General features: G+C 43.5%; 1 protein-coding gene across 1 annotated transcript in view; it reads right to left on the bottom strand.

Moving 5' to 3' along the window:
• CAMK1G (calcium/calmodulin dependent protein kinase IG) overlaps positions 1-17,028 on the bottom strand; it is a 426,418-nt gene that overhangs the window by 363,371 nt on the left and 46,019 nt on the right. The window contains exon 3 of the mRNA XM_074977532.1: positions 15,038-15,178. The gene's annotated coding sequence lies outside the window, so the exon portion shown is untranslated. The remainder of the gene's footprint in view (positions 1-15,037; positions 15,179-17,028) is intronic.

The raw sequence follows: 17,028 nt of genomic DNA, 5'->3' as shown, positions 1-17,028 counted from the left end.
CCAACCAGCTGCCTGGGACTCCCAAAACCACAATTCTTCATCCTATCATTATCACTTGGTGACACTGGATAAGTTACTAAAACTCTGATTTCCAGAGGCTGATTTTCATTTTAGTTGCCTCTGTTCATGTGTGCTCACCTTAGAGCTATGAGGGCCCAGGTTCTTTAAAAAAAAGAATCTTCTGGAGACTTCATGGTCTATTTAGGCACCAAAACAAAGGGTTAAGTTTTCAAAAGAGTTCAGCATTCACCATCCACCCAGCATGGCTGAGCATTCTTGACCATTAGTCTCCGACTGTGGACACTGAACTCTTTGGAAAACATCAGCCCTACTGCCTGAGCAGCAGCAGCTGTAATTGACTGCAGTGAAAATCCTGGATTCTAAATGTGGTGAAGCCCCCTCCCCATGCTTTATGAAAACTGACTTATGAATATAAATATGCACAACAAAAGATATTTTTCACAAAACACCCCAGGTAAGCTGCCAAGTTTAATGTTACAATCTATTGGACCTCTATATTCTATTTTGGTGTGTGTATCATTCTCCTGTGTGAAGTTAGAAATATGAAATGTAACTCTGTATTCTATCAAAACAAAAAAGCAATTGGCCAATAACAGAACACCACTTGTTATTACCTACAGCCCCCAACTCAAACTACTGCAATGTATCATTAAAGACCTACAACCTGTCCTAAATCATGATGCCACGCTCCAGAAGGCCCTAGGTGCCAGGCCTGTTCTGTCCTATAGATAACCTCCCAACCTTATGAGGATTCTCACAAGCAACCACAGGCTATACCACGATAATACTAATCCTGGAACTTTTTCTTGCAACAAGCCCTGTTGCCAACTTTGTTCACCTATCTATTCTGGAGATGCCATTACTGGACCAATCCAGGTTAATTACAGAATCATGGACGCATTCTCCTGTTCCTTAACTAACATCTTATATGCCATCATGTGCCAACAATGCCCACACCCCATATATATAGGACAGACTGCAAACACTCTTTGACAAAGAATGAAATGGACATAGAACAGACATCAAAAAACTCCAAATACACAAACCTGTCAGCCAGCACTTTAATGGAGTTGGCCATTCTGTTAAAGATCTGAAAGTCTGTTCTACTGAAAAGGAACTTTAACAACTGTCCACAGAAGGAATGCTCAGAACTAACATTCACGTTCAAATTTGACACATTGTTGGCACATGATGGCATAGGATCAGAACAAATGCAATTGTACCTCAGGGCTTGACTGTAAACAATGGATCCAGTTATGTGTGCAGGATGGAAGCTAGAAGCGTGTAGGTAAATGTAGCAGTCAGTGGGTTTCCGGTACAGTGTGGTACCGATCAGGCCATCCTTGATTTGTACTGTAGTGTCCAGGAAATGTATCTTTTGCATGGAGTAATCAAGGCATAAGTTGATGGTGGGGTGCAGATTGTTAAAGTCTCTGTGGAATTCTTCTAGAGTCTCCATACTATGGGTCCAAATTATAAAGATGTTATCAATGTATCTTAAGTAGAGGAGGGGTAATAGGGGACGAGAGCTGAGGAATCGTTGTTCCAGGTCATCTATAAATATATTAGCATATTGTGGGGCCATGTGGGTGCCCATAGCAGTTCCATTCATCTGGAGGTATAAATTGTCCCCAAATAGGAAATAATTGTGGGTGAGAACAAAGCTACAGAGGTCAGACACCAGACTGGCTGTGGTGACATCAGGGATGGTATTCCTGATTGCTTGTAATCCGTCTTCATGTGGAATATTAGTGTACAGAGCCTCTACATCCATTGTGGCAAGGATGGTGTTGTCAGGAACTTTTCCAATGTTTTGTAATTTCCTCAGGAAGTCAGTGGTATCTTGGAGATAGCTGGGAGTGTTGGTGGCATAGGGTTTGAGGAGGGAGTCCACATAACTGGATAGTCTGGTGGTAAGGGTGCCCATACCCGAAATGATAGGGCATCCGGGGTTCCCAGGTTTGTGGATTTTGGGAAGTAAATAGAATAATCCAGGCTGGGGCTCAGATGGTGTGTCTGAGTGACTAAGGTCCCGAGGAGCAGCAGGGAGTTCCTTAAGTAGTTGTAATTTCCTTTAGAATTCCAAAGTGGTATCAGAAGAGAGAGGTCTGTAAAACGTGGTGTTGGAGAATTGTCTGGCTGCCTCCTGTTCATAGTCTGACTTATTCATGAGGACAACAGCACCCCCTTTGTCAGCTGGTTTGATTATAATGTTTGGGTTATTTTTGAGACTCTGGACAGCATAACATTCAGCATCGTTGAGATTGTGTCTCATTTGGCATTGTGCGTGTATAACATCAGTCTGAGCACGGTTGTGGAAGCATTGTATATAGAAATCCAGACTTTCACTACTACCATCAGGGGGAGTCCACAAAGAGTTCTTCTTCTTTTGGTGTTCGTGGAGGAGTTGAGAGAGTCAGATTGTCGTTCATATGTGTGTTGGAAGAATTACTTTAGACAGAGGCAGCGAAAAAAGACTTCAATGACACCACAAAATTGCATTAAGTTTGTGGAGGAAGTAGGGCAGAAGGAAAGACCCCTGGATAAGAGAGACTCTTCTGCTGGGCTGAGTTGGTAGCTGGAAAGATTAACAATATTGTTAGTAGAGCTGTCGTAATTGTAGTTGAAGTATCTTGAGGTATGAAGTAATTAAGAAAATTTATTCTCTTTTCTTTTTTGTAGGAAGTGGAAGTGTGTTTTATAAATTTCTTTTCTAGTTCAGGTAAAGCCTTGTTCTGTGGGGTCTTGCATGGATGCCTGATTGTTGTTGATAATTTCAAGTTCAGAGAGTTCATTTTTAATCATCTTTTGTTTATTGTAAAGGATTGTGATCAAGTGGTTCCTCAGTTTCTGAGAGAGCAGCTGTGTCTACACGTGCATGCTACTTCAAAGTAGCGGCACCAACTTCGACGTTAGGCGGCGAGACGTCGAAGTCGCTAACCTCATGAGGGGATCGGAATAGCGCCCTACTTCGACGTTCAATGTCGAAGTACGGACCGTGTAGATGATCCGCGTCCCGCAACGTCGAAATTGCTGGGTCCTCCATGGCGGCCATCAGCTGGGGGGTTGAGAGATGCTCTCTCTCCAGCCCCTGCGGGGCTGTATGGTCACCGTGGGCAGCAGCCCTTAGCCCAGGGCTTCTGGCTGCTGCTGCGGCAGCTGGGGATCTATGCTGCAGGCACAGGGTCTGCAACCAGTTGTCAGCTCTGTGTATCTTGTGTTGTTTAGTGCAACTGTGTCTGGGAGGGGCCCTTTAAGGGAGCGGCTTGCTGTTGAGTCCGCCCTGTGACCCTGTCTGCAGCTGTGCCTGGCACCCTTATTTCGATGTGTGCTACTTTGGCGTGTAGACGTACCCTCGCAGCGCCTATTTCGATGTGGTGCCGCGCAACGTCGAAGTTGAACATCGACGTTGCCAGCCCTGGAGGACGTGTAGACGTTATTCATCGAAATAGCCTATTTCGATGTTGGCTTCACGTGTAGACGTAGCCAGCGTGTTGCATAGATGCTCACTGTAGTTGGTGTAGTATGTTGATTGTAACAGGTTTTTCACTGTCAATCCCTTGGGTACAATGTCCATTTTCTTGCATTTGGAGACAAAGATGATGTCTGTCTGGATTTGTGTGAGTTTTTTCATGTAGTTGATGGATCTCCATTCTTTTATACAAGATCAAGCCCAGTATTACCTGGCAAGACACTACCATGCCTATCTCCTTTTCATTGATAAAAGTGGCATACCTGATGAGACCATTTTATGCAAAACTTTTGCCCAGAGACATTAGTTTGGGGTTTTGATCCCTTTTGAAGGTTTGTCTGGGTGCTGTGCACTAAAACTGCATCTTCCCAGAGCTGAAATAGATCAATATATGCATTGCTGTGCAGGTGGGGGGCAGGGGGTAACCCCAATTCTGTGCCTTGGCTGGAGATCTCAGAGTATCTGCCTCAATGGGACAAGATGGTGAGGAGCCCCAGAAAACAAGAAGGTGGGTGTCAGCGGGATGATCCGCACACTGGGGAATAATCCCAAGGGGTCTTTTGTGACTGCACCCCATCACACTAAAAAAATCTCTGGAAATCAGGTATTTTGCAGGCTCCAAAATTTAGATGCCACATTTCACGTTTGTGATCTTAACCACCTGATGCTTCAGTTTCCCACCTGGAAACTGGAGGTAATGTTACTTTGAAAGCACAATGAAATCTGTAGCTGAAAAGCATGATACAAGTGCAAAGGGTCAAGTATGGTGATTTTATTTTTATTTATATTCACAATTTCCTATCAGGGATGGGATTCCCAAAGGAAATAAATATATGACTATGTCTGCCTGGAACTCTAAAGAGCTGATTTGGCTTATTGGATTCTAACTGAATATTATGCATAAAGCCAGGTTCAACACTAAATATATTCAGTGCTCACAAGTTAGGAAATTGAGATACAAAGCAATGTTTTTTGCTTCCTTTATTCTTTCAAAGCTCACTGCACCTGCCAGGCCTTCTTATTTCATGCCAAATTACAGAGCTCCTCTTCCTCAGGCCTACAGACAATGTGACCATGAAAGACACTGTGCAGATAATAAACAAGGTGAAGAGCTGAAATCTGCCTTCTTAAAGTAGCCCTATTCTCTATGCAGGCATCAAAACCTCACACCACCTGTTCCCACCTGTTTTATTCTTCTCGTTTTGTACCCAGCACACGCCTACTTTCCTCATGTCAGAGTCTGTCCAAATACAATGAATGGCAAATGCAAACAAATTATAAATGGAAAATGAATGGGTGCTCAACATGTGAATGTAGAATGACATTCAAACCAGGGAATATCTAGTGAACTGCTCCCTTCTAAATAGTCTCAGAGGGCTGGCCACGTTTGTCTGTAATTTCACAAATAACAAGCAGCCCTGTAGCACCTTATAGACTAACACATTTATTAGGGTTATATAGCTGGAGAGGGAGAGAAAATAAAGGGGTTACTTGTCACCACTAGGACCAGTTGATGAACCAAATTCATATTGAAGGTGAGGGAATTGCCTTAGTAATGCGTAGGATAGTTAAGGGGCCACTCTACGCAAAACTTTTGCACAGAGACATATTCATTTGGGGGGGCTGATAGCTTTTGGGGGTTCTGGGGCACCTTATATACTTACAGATATTGTAGAGCATACACTTTCGTGAGCAAAGACCCACTTTGTCAGATGCATGCATGTCTTTGTTCACGAAAGCTTATGCTCCACAATATCTATTAGTCTGTAAAGTGCCACAGGACTTCTTGCTGTTTTTGAAGACACAGACTAACTCAGCTATGTCTCTGATACTTTGGGGCTTTATTTCCTGGATGTTGTGCACTCGAACTGCATCTTCCCAGAGATGAAGTGGATCGGTGTGTGCATTGCTCTGCAGGGACAGGGGCAGCAAGCCCAGTTCTGTACCTTGGCCTCTGTTCGGGCCTAGGTTAAATGTGTCAAATTTGCAAATGCATTCCAATTCAGATGTCTCCCTCTGTAATCTTGTGATAAATTTGCAGGAATGGGACACATCCTATTTAATTTGCTTCAACTGGTCCTACAGGTAAACTCCGCCCCCACCCCCACCCCATATAAAACCCTGGATTCTATTTTTCTATTCCATTCATCTGAAGAAGTGGGTCTTACCCATGAAAGGTCCTAATAAATGGGTTAGTCTTCAAGGTGCTAAAGGACTGCTTCCTCCCCTCTACGGGCATTCTCTGGAGAGACAACTTGATTGTATTCCATGTTACGAGAAGCCGTAGGCAGGGTGACAAACTGGATATGACCCTTTATAGCTGCTTTTCAAATTCTTATTTAAAAATAGACAAATGACATAAATCATGGTTTAACAAAAACAAAAAAGGAAAGATTTCTTATAATTTCAGTTGAATTCGTTGTTGCACAATGTATGTTCTGTTCTAAGACATGTGTATTTCACTCAGATTCCTGAAGTATGCTCTATGATGGAGAACATAGAAGATGTGAGATGTGCAAAGTTAATCATTATTTTTGTGCGGATTTTCTTACAAAAATACTCACTGAGTTTTCTGTTGTGATTTTTCCTCCTCCTCAAATTCTGCTTTCTTGGAAGTCTGAGTGGCTATGCCTAGACGAGAGAGATTTGTCAGCAAAACAGCTGTTTTGTTGACAAAACCTGCGGAATGTCCAGATTCCCAATGACATTCTGTCAACAGCAAGTCAACAGAAAACACCACTTTTGATGATAGCTGTACCCCACTTGCCACAAGGAAGAACACCTCTGTCAACAGACATGTAGTGACAGAAAGCTGATCTGGACATTCTGGTGGCCCTTCTGTTGACAGATAAGGTTTCCAGAACACGGAGCAACCCTGTCTCCTGTGCTTCCAGTTGGCTGTTTTGCCGATAGAGTCACTGAGCAGTACAGCCACCCTCTGTCAACAGAGAAGATTGCTCTTTCAATCTGCCCTTTGGTCTGGCAACAGAAGTTTTGTCAGTAGGTATCTTCCAACAAAAACTTCTGCTGACAAATACCTCTAGTCTAGACATAGCCAGTGAGTTTGGTAGTGTTCACATTGTCAAAAATATGTGGAAAACCACATTTTCTCAAATTTTATTGTGTAAAAGTATCTTGGTCCAAAAAAACATCTTCTGTTGCCAGGAGATTGGCCAGTTTGGGATTTGGTTGGAGGCAAAGGGGACACAGGTGAGAATTTCTTGAAATTGTCTCTTTCCCACTAGAAACTATCCCTACCTTAACTGGAACAATTTTGTGTTCTTTAGAAATTTTTCCAGTGAATAACTAAATGCAAGGAAAGATGAATTTTGAGCAGTTTTGCATTTCAGGGCAAATATTTCCCAGCCACTTGGGCAACAATTCTGGAGAATAGGGAATTTACAAATAGGCATGCATGCATGCTCATAATCTCTCTTTTAAAGTAAACTGAAGAGGCAGGCACATATCCTTGATTTAAGTGCATATTGACTTTAAAGAATGTTACCATTTAGGAATTGGAAGAAATTCTGAGTTTAGCTCAATCTTTCAAGAAAACCCAGATCTATGTGAGTGTGGACAGTCATACATAAATAGCCTGGAGATACCTATAACTACATGAGAGCAGGGAACTTGGCTTAGCAATGGAGCAGAACAGGGAAACACTCCACAATCTCATGTGGGCACTCTCTCAGGTTTTCGTTAGGAGAGATTCCCCAACCATTGTTGGCCTCCCTTGTAAGCCTTAGACTGAATTTTGTGCTGGAGAACAGTGTCTGATTGACAGCTCCTGAGAATTTACCCACAAGACAGAAAAAGCCTGACCATTGGCAAAGGCAGACTCCCTGTCAGTATCCTGTGATCAATGTGCATCAGACATGTTTTGGAGAGTTGGAGAGCATCATGCATGGCCCTGCCTCGATCCTTCTGTTCCTGGTTTAGGGCTCCAAAATAGGCCATTAGTATGAAAAAAAGTTGGTGCGATTTTTCTGTGAAACTTGACCATCACAGTCTTATTTCATACAACAACCTCCAATGGCACATCATGGGCTTTCTAGTTACTCTTACACATACACATCACACACACTGCCAGTTATCAGCCAGGATGGTCTCTGTACTGTTGCCTTCACTGCAATTTACAGCTATCAGTGAGTGTAGATGATGGTGACCCATTACAACTTCAGACCAAAGTCACAGGGAGAGTTATACTGTTCACCTCTGTTAAAGAAAAGAAAATAAGAGATTTATTTAAAGCTACTGATGAGATACTGCAATCACTCAGCACAGCACAGAGCCACTAGGGTATTAAGCAAGCTAGGCTGATGGCTGTCGAATATCCCGTAGCCTATTTTTCTTGACGACGCTGGAATAAATGATGCAGACATTAAGAATTCCGCAGAGGGACTGCAATCATATCCTTAGTTGTTTTTATTACTTTTGAGATATAGCCAGGAAGTAAATAGCCAGCCATTTGCCCAAGTATTTTTCATTCTTATAAACTATAATTCTTGGAGTCAGCTGCCATGATAGTAAAGTCCTGTATGCTGGAACCTGGTATTATCCAGTAGATGTGTACGGTTGCGTAGAGTTTTAAATGAAGGAGACACCACAGAACTGGGAGTAAGAAAGTTACTGTGTGAACTCAGCTTAATCACTTCACCTCTAGACATGATCCTGAACTAAGAAATTCAGATGCAAACTTTCCCAAAGTTTGGGTTATTTGATTTGCAGATTCTGAGCTCCAAGGGAGAATTGAATCTAGGATTCCAGTTTAGACCATTTCTCTTGTAGTGATCTTCAGTCTTCACTGCACTTCAATTTTGGCTCCAAACCAGATTTTCTGATATTCCTAAATTCTTATTGCCAAAGGTTCTCTCATGATATCTTTGAGCTAGTAGATTTCAGCCAGGCGTGGAATGGAAATGCAAAGCATAAATAACACAAGAATAAATGTGACAAAATCTCTTTTAAGCCTCCAAACAAAGGCAGAAAACCTCTGAAATTGAGGAAGTTACTCCTGAGTTTATTTTGTCTGAGTTTGCCCGTTATAATTATTATGAGCAACACTCTTAATACTATTAGAAATTTAGTTGTTTAGCATTAGTTGATGAGGCTTTTATTTTGCATGAAAGTTTACCACAATAGGCATGTTTCACACAAGACAGAACTCTGACCTGTCCCAGCTCCTTTATAATTGATACACTACAAAGACAACTTTTGAAATACTTCTTAGAACTTCTGACTGGAAAAGAACAATGTATCGAAGTCCCTAAAGATGGGTATAGAATGCAGATGTTTAGGAATGGGTACAGGAGTGAAGAAGCTGAAGAACTTACTGCAGGAACAATCAGAGATAGTTCAGAATGTTTTTAAACCTATTTAAATTCCCAGAAGTATTTGCTCAGAATGCAACAATCACTGACTTGATACAAATAGATAAGAGCACACCATGTGACAGGTGTTACACTGGAAGTTGCCTAATGCTATCCAGAAGTTGCAAAGTGCTCTATGGTCCTATTACATGTCCCATTGCAATCAACAAAAAATTAGCATTGATCCATAGGGTTGGGGTCTTTGAACCAGATTAGCTCTTCCCCTACACTTTGTGTAGTCACATATTCCACTGTAAAGACAGTGCAAAGTGGATGCAATATCTCACTACATCAAAATGGCAGCTATTTACACCTACATTGCAGTGGTATAAATAATGCCACAAGGTTCAAGACAAGAGAGAATCTAGCCCTATATTTCCAATGCATAGTACTAACTTTAGGCCCCAGTTCGGCAAAGCACTTAAGCACTTAACTGCAAGGTCATAGGAAGTCTCATAGTAAGCCCATAGTCCTGCTCACATGCACAAAATTGAGTGTGTACTTAAGTGCTTTGACCAATGGGCCTTAGTCTGCAAATTTAGGAAGTGTTACCAAATATGTCTGAACCAACATGCTGCACCAGTGCATAGGCAAAAAGGTAGAAAACTCCTGATTTTGATCAGAAGGAGGATATACCACAAGCAAGTCCAAAACCAGGTAATACCCATTCCAGCAAGGTTTCTGGTGAAAGAGTTCTGGGAAAGTGTGACTAAACTTCTGATACGCATGCAGATTTTTGGGTGTTTTTTTTTAAACCAGACCATTAAGCCTTCTGGTCATCAAGCCATTGCTGTTTCCCACCATCTAAGGAATAAAGCACCTAACAGGTTTGCAAAAGTAGCTGTGTCTGCAGGTGGAGCTGATTCTTAGTTCACATAGACATGCTACCGTTAGCCCTCATTGACCTAGTGCACTACAAATATTCATGTCACTGTGAGCTCCTTGCCAGTCGACCCTAAACTCAGCCCCGCTCCTAGCCTTTTCTCCTCTGTCCAGGCTTGATACTGGTTGCAGGTAAAGTGGGGCAGGGCTAGCAAGTGGGGCTAACAACCATCACATGCCCTGGGGCAAGATGGGAGAGGGGTCCAGCTCTATGCACCAGAAGGGGAGGGACTGAGTGGAAGGGGCAGGGCCCAGGGCAGTCAGCCCTTAGTGCCACTCAGATCATGGCGCTGGGCTTTCCTCCCCACTCACAGCCACACAGAGCAATTGGGCAGCACTGCTGTGGCAATTCAAAAGGTTCTGGAGCTACGGCTGTTGCTGCAGTGAAAGTAGCAGGGTGGAGGCCAGATCTCCAAGATCCTTTGAAATGCCGGTACTCAAGGTGACTGTCCTCTTTGCCTCCCCCACCACAGGAGTGGTTAACTACACATTTTTGGTACAGATTTATGTTGAGTTTCATTTGAATTTTGGGTGAAATTTCAGGTCATTTGTTATTTTATCTACTGTAATCCAATCTGTCTAAGATATTTCTAATCTACCCATTTATCGGTCTAAGTTATTTCTAATTCTCACTCTGTCCTTCATTTCTATAGGGTGTAATACAGTAGCATCTGCCCACCAGATAAACGTATATTATTTTATAAAGGCCTATACTTCTAAGACCACAATTGCCATTGCTATCTGATGATAGCAGCCATCAACTCCATGCTGCTAACTTGTGACCTAGACTAAGCAATATTTTAGGATCAAAGTTCAAGCATCTGAGAGATGGCTGCTGCTCAAACAGTTCAGCTGAGCTTGTTTCTCTTTGCACTCTCTATTCTTACATAACCTCAATCTTGTTTTCCAGGCAGCTACCAACCATGCTTTTAGCAGTCGCTCACAGGTCAATTACAAAGTTAAGTTCCCTTTTTCCTGAAAGAGAAGTTTGCAATGATATCTACAGACCACAAAGAAGAGAAGCATTTCTCAGGAGTGATCCCAGTACAAATTTCCTTAATTAAAAGGAAAAAGCCACCATGAAAATGGAACAGGAGGGAGCTGGGGAAGAGGAGATAGATACATATTTCAAGAGTATTTTCAAACAGAGCCATCTACAACCCAGAACAACACACTGATGAGTAGATTGTGTTTGGGGTCTGAAAGTGAGGCTAATTCAATGTAATGAGAGGTGAATGATACTCAAGACCCTTCCCCTGCCACTGGAGACCCCTTACAAATGATTTTGTTCTTTCAGTTATTAATTTTTTATGAAGTTTAATAGGCCTGCAGCCTAGAGACCCACCAGAGTGTTGATTAGCTTCATATTTTCTCGCATTAATGTGGAATCTGATTAGCCCTAGTTACAAACATTGCATCTGACTTGGCAAGCAGCATTGTTTGGATATTAGAAATTACAAGTTTACTTCATCTGAGGAAACCAAACATGCGCCGGCCCCATGCCTCCCTTATCGCTTCATCAGAGGGAGCCTCGCAGCTGAAGGGCACTTGCCTGTTTATAATTCTTCCTGATGGGAGCCAGATAGGATAGCTGAGTGAATAATAGCACAGCAAATGCAGTGCAGTGGAACAGCTCCAGCAGGCATGTCTCTTCCCGCATGCCTCAATGATTAGGTGCTTCACTGCCAGCTCAGTGCAGTGTGGTCGCTGGTAAGTGGAAACAGCCCTGAGACATTTAGGCACCACCTAATGATTATCTGGTAGCCAACGCAAAATAGTAGCCATGGCCTTTTTTTAGCTCCATCCACAATGCTCAACCTCAGGTACATATAACAGGCTGGTTGATTGGATGAACTGGAAATCCAAGGAAAGATTAGGCTAGAACCTGTCCAACTGATAAAATGGCCCATCCAGCTCAGGTCAGAAGTAGGGTGGGAGCAGTTAAACTTGGACTTTGGCTGCCTCAGCTAGCTCTGTTCTGTGGATGAGCAGAGAACTTCATTCTGGTATTGTCTGAGCACATCACAGGTTCTCTCAGTGTTTACTTCTCTCACATAGGCTACGTCTACACTAGCACACTACATCGAAGTAGCCTATTTCAATGTAAGGACTTCGAAATAAGCTACTTTGACGCGTATCATCTACACGTCCTCCAGGGCTGGTGCCGTCGACGTTCAACGTCAAAGTAGCAACGGAGAGCGTCGAAAGGAGCCACCCTGGAAGGAAATGCAGAGTGTCCACACACACAAGTGCTCCCTGTCTAAATAAGGGGCCAGCAAAGCCCCAAACCACTCCCTTAAAGGGCCACTCCCAGACATACAGCACAAGATCCACAGAGCCGACAACGAGTTGCAGACCCTGTGCACACAGCATGGACCCCCAGCTGCAGCAGCAGCAGCAGCAGCCAGAAGCCCTGGGCTAAGGGCTGCTGCGCGTGGTGACCATAGAGCCCCGCAGGGGCTGGACAGAGTGTCTCTCAACCCCTCAGCTGATGGCCGCCATGGAGGACCCCGCTATTTCAAAGTTGCGGGACACGGATTGTCTACACACACCCGACTTCGACGCTGAACATCGAAGTAGGGTGCTATTCCCATCTTCAGATGAGAATAGCGATTTCAAAGTCTAGCCGCCTAATGTCGATTTCAACGTCGAAATAGCACACGGCACGTGTAGACGCAACGTGTGCTATTTCGATGTTGTGCCGGCTACTTCAAAGTAGCCAGCTAGTGTAGATGCACCCATAGAGACACTCAGTAGCCACCATCTAATTAACCTTTACATGGTTTTTACAAGAAACACACACACACACAGTAGGGTCTCCACATTCGCAAGTGTTCTGGGTTCAGAACCCTAGTGACTGCTGATTTTTGTGAATGTGGCGCTCAAAGCCCTGGAAAGTGGCAATGCAGGTGCTCCCTGCCCCAGAGCCCCAGGAAGTGACAGCTGCCAGCATTCCCCACCCAGGCTTCTGGGGAAGCGGTGACTGCCATCATTCCCAGTCTGGGGCCTCAGGGAAGTACCGGCTGCTGGTGATCCTGCCCTGGGGCCCTGTGGAAGCAGCGTCTGCAGATGCTCAGGCCCCAGAGTCCTGGGAAAGCCCCAGCAGGCACCAGCACTCCCAGCCCCAGAGCCCTGGGGAAGCAAGGCCATTCGCGAATAACTGAATTTGGGAATGTGGCGCTTGCAAATGGCGAGACACTACTGTATACACACACTTCAGAGAAACTTAGGCTCAATGCATAATGGATCTAGGCCCACCACATTTCTTCTAAATTTTCCCATCTGTGTGCAAAATAAATTATGTTACATGCATCAAGGCATGTGTACATGTGCACCACCAGTAGAAACACACGCTGCTGGCAGTGAGTGTTCTGTTAATCAGCTGGTTGACACTTGAATTTCTCCTGGGTGGCTGCCCAAGTGCTCAGCTTACTGGGGACACTGGCCCACAGCTACATCATTGTTCTTCATCGCACTCACAGAGTAGCTCTCTTGACTTGATGTCAATGTGCTTAGTTCACTAGAGCAAAATAACTCTTCGTTCACAGCAGAAATAAGCCAAGAGGGAAGGGTTTGGTGGCCAGTTTAGTGGTCTAGTGGCACTGACTGGAATTCCAGTCCCACACTCTCCAAGCCAGCAGGCAATGGGAGAGGTGTGTAGGAAGAATGCGTGTATAGCTTCCCCAGGAGTGGTGTCAGTTCTGAGCAGTGGAGAGACCTTCATTCAGCCCCTATCACGACAAGGAATCAGGTGTCTTTATCCAAGTCCCTTGAGAAAGGAATATATGGGACAATCTGTACTTTCCAGAAAAAAGGGCTGGTAGCTCTTTTCAGTAAGAGCAGACAGTGGGTTCACTAAACGAGGGCAATTAAGTGTAAAAATGGGGTTATCAAAGCTGTCTGGAAGATTTGGAGGTAATGGAGCAACCCAATTTTTTGTGTGGTTTTGGAAACATCAGAACTGGTGGAACATTTTCCATTTTAGTAATAGGGACAGAAAAGTTAATGAAATTTTAAGAGTTTGCAAAGTTGAACAGGTGTACAGGAAACACAACCTATAGTAAATACCCAGGCCTGCTTTCATCTCAGGGACAACGATGTGAGTGTATGGGAGGGTACATAAAATGCTAAGATGCATGGCCCTTTGCATCCAGAGTTGGGTTGGTGTTTTCTGCGTTGAGTGTTAAAACAATTGCCTTAATGAATGAGGCAAGTGATTCCAGCTAATGGCTAGAGCTGAAAAACACGCTTTGATAATCCCAAGTGAGTAATATTGTCTCAACAGCCTAACAGAGTCTTTTACCTGTCTGACACTATTATAGATGTTGTTAGTTAACAAGGATAGTCAGAGGTTTCAATGTAGGCATTAAGTGAAATTGCTCAGGTCATTATTAATTATGCAAATTCTCCATCTTCTGTCAGAATACCAAATTAAGTAAACACAAATGGATCAAACTGCTATGCAATACAAACTTTATGTTAATAAGGCGAAGTGCATGGCAGGAGGTGGCACTTACATTAATCTTTGGTGGATGGAGGAATGCAGGGGCTTGAAAACCTTCATGGTTGCTCACTGTGCAGTGCAACACAGAACATTATTATTTATACTATTCTAGCACCTAGAAGCTCCCATGAGCTAGGCATTACATAGATGCATATTAAACCACAGTCTCTGTCCAGAACTGCTTAGACAGGAATAGACAAAGACTGAGAGGGGAAGTGGAGGCAAAGAATGAAAATGGCTTGCCCAGTACTACAAAGGACATTAGCTGCAGAGGAAACAAACCACAATATCGTGACTCCCATATGGCACTTCAGAACTGCACAAAGAATGCAAGAGTTGTGTCATTAGTCACTTGCAGCTTGCAGCACACTACAGTATAGCCTTAATGGAAGCAACAGAAAGCACTCAGAGTGGGCAATAACAGCAGGAATATTGGTTTTTCCACAGACACAAAAAAGCACCCTGTCTCTCGCACTGCCCTGGCTGTGAAAGCAAAGCACAAGGAGTTGTTGTGTAGCCATTAGAAATGAGGGCTAGTAGCCAACATCCACAGGTTTTAATTCCTGGCCCTGCCACTGATTCACCATGCACCCTTTGGTTAGTCACTTAACATTCAAGCATTTCAGCTTCTTCATCTGTGAATTGTGTATAATGAGGCTTCCATAGCTCACATGGCTGATATTCAGCTTAATTATTGCACTCTAATTAATACCATGGAATGCTTTGAGAGCTTCAGCTGAGAGATGCTACAAAAGTAGAAAGAAGGAAAGACCAGTTCTTACTACATACCTCCTGGCTGGTACGGGGACGCAAATTCCTCCAGCTGCTACAAGAGGAACATTCCAGTTTCTGAACGGAGCTCTCCCTGATATGCTGGTCTGACAGGGGCAGAGAGGGCTTTCCAAGCAAGCTGCCTGGACAACAAAAAATCTGTTGTGGAAGAAAATTTTAGGTTTCAACATTTGAGTTTGCATCTCATGAGAATTTTTCACAAAAAATAAAGCAGGGCAAAACAAAACCTCATCAGAGAGAGGCACTCCCTATGTTTCCTTGCTCTGCAAGATATAAAGTTGGGCCTGAAGCTAGGTCTTTCACACAACAGCTGTGTGGCATAATCACCAGACAATTGGTTACTTTAGGTCAGATCTATCTATCACCTCTTTCCTTCCCACACTCCCCACCTCCAGTGAAACACTTTAGTCAAAACTGTGATACATTTCTGTTTCAGTGTGTTGATGTTTTCCAGGGAAAACAAGTTTATTCCCAAATTTCCCAATGTTCACTACTTTTAAATGAGGCCAAAATGGGAGGACTTCCAAACCACACCCCCCACCACATGAAAGAATCCCCACCTTTCTGTTTCAGGGAACAGCCCTGATTTTTCACTAAGTAGCAGAAGACACAAGAAAGAAAAGTCTAAGGTCAGCTGTGATACTCACTACAGAGCATCAACGATAGATGGGGGGTGGGAGAGGGACAGAGACTTTTATACATCATTTTAGATGTGGCACCTCTTTCCCCTCCACAGAAGATCCATATTACATCACACACCTAGCCCTGTTGCTCCCTACTTTGCTCTTCCAACATGCAGCAACACATACTTTTATGCTGCTGCCGAGGAAGATGGTTGTCAGATCTATGCGGATGTACATAATTCAAGCTGGCATAGAAACTGATGGGGTTTGCATTGGACATGCTTATTTATTTATTTATTGCAAAGCTTAAGCATGTCATTTGCTGTCACACGTGCCCTTGTGAAATCCTGGCAAGAAATCAATGTGATGTTCAGTGTCAAACAGCTTTCTTTAATGATTCCAGATAAGGGTTGTGTCTATTCCATGTTGGAGGAGTTATGTACCTGCCACTTGGGGGAGTCAACAACAAAGAACTCTCCGTGATGAAATTGTGCACAAAATTTCAAGCGAATTTGTGTACAGTTTCACTGCATCTGTAGCAGTATCAGTATGGGACGTGCTCCCATGAAGGTCTCTTCCTGAAATGAATATGCCAACTCACACCTTCTGAAAATACCTGAAGGATATGAGAAAGGCATCTGCTTTTCACGGGCTGCTGGGATCAGAAAGTGCACTTGGCACAGGTATTCAGACCCAACACTTTATTCTTAAGAAACAGGATATTTTAAGTCAACTGATTCGACTAAGCTGTTGGGAATAAGAATGATTATGCTGTACACATTGTCAATTGAGCAATAGCAATAATGTGATGTGATGTAGACTATAACACACAGCCCACTGTGACACAAGCTCTTGTAAGACATGGAAGGAAGATGAAAGGAGCAAAGTGGATCCTTTGGGAATTGAAAGAGGCTTGTGGGACCTTAAGTGGAGGAATGGTGTAGCAGCGATTTTAGAAAGTAAGCTACATGGAGCAGAAATGGTCCTTTTAAACTGCTTGTTTCCAGTGCCTGGCAATCCTCACTGAAGTGTTTGGGCTCTGCAGTAATAATAACTGGTAATTGGTACCTTGTATTGTATGTACACTGCCATAGTGAAAAGGACTCCTGGCCAGAGGATCTTGTAAAGACCAGTACTTTAAAGGATTCGTAAAAGAACTAGATAAATTCATGGAGAATAGACCCATCACTGGCTATTAGCCAGGATGGATAGGCATGGCGTTCCTAATTTCTGTTTGTTGGAGATAGGAATTGGACACAGGAGAGAGATCACTTGATGATTACCTGTTCTGTTCATTCCCTCTGGGGCACCTGGTATTGGCCACTCTCAGAAGACAGGATCCTGGGCAAGATGGACATTTGGTCT

Source organism: Carettochelys insculpta, chromosome 26 (genome assembly GCF_033958435.1).
Source record: "Carettochelys insculpta isolate YL-2023 chromosome 26, ASM3395843v1, whole genome shotgun sequence".
Classification (NCBI taxonomy): domain Eukaryota; kingdom Metazoa; phylum Chordata; order Testudines; family Carettochelyidae; genus Carettochelys; species Carettochelys insculpta.
The sequence above is the reverse complement of the archived record's forward strand: the minus strand, read 5'-3'. Positions and strand labels throughout refer to the sequence as shown.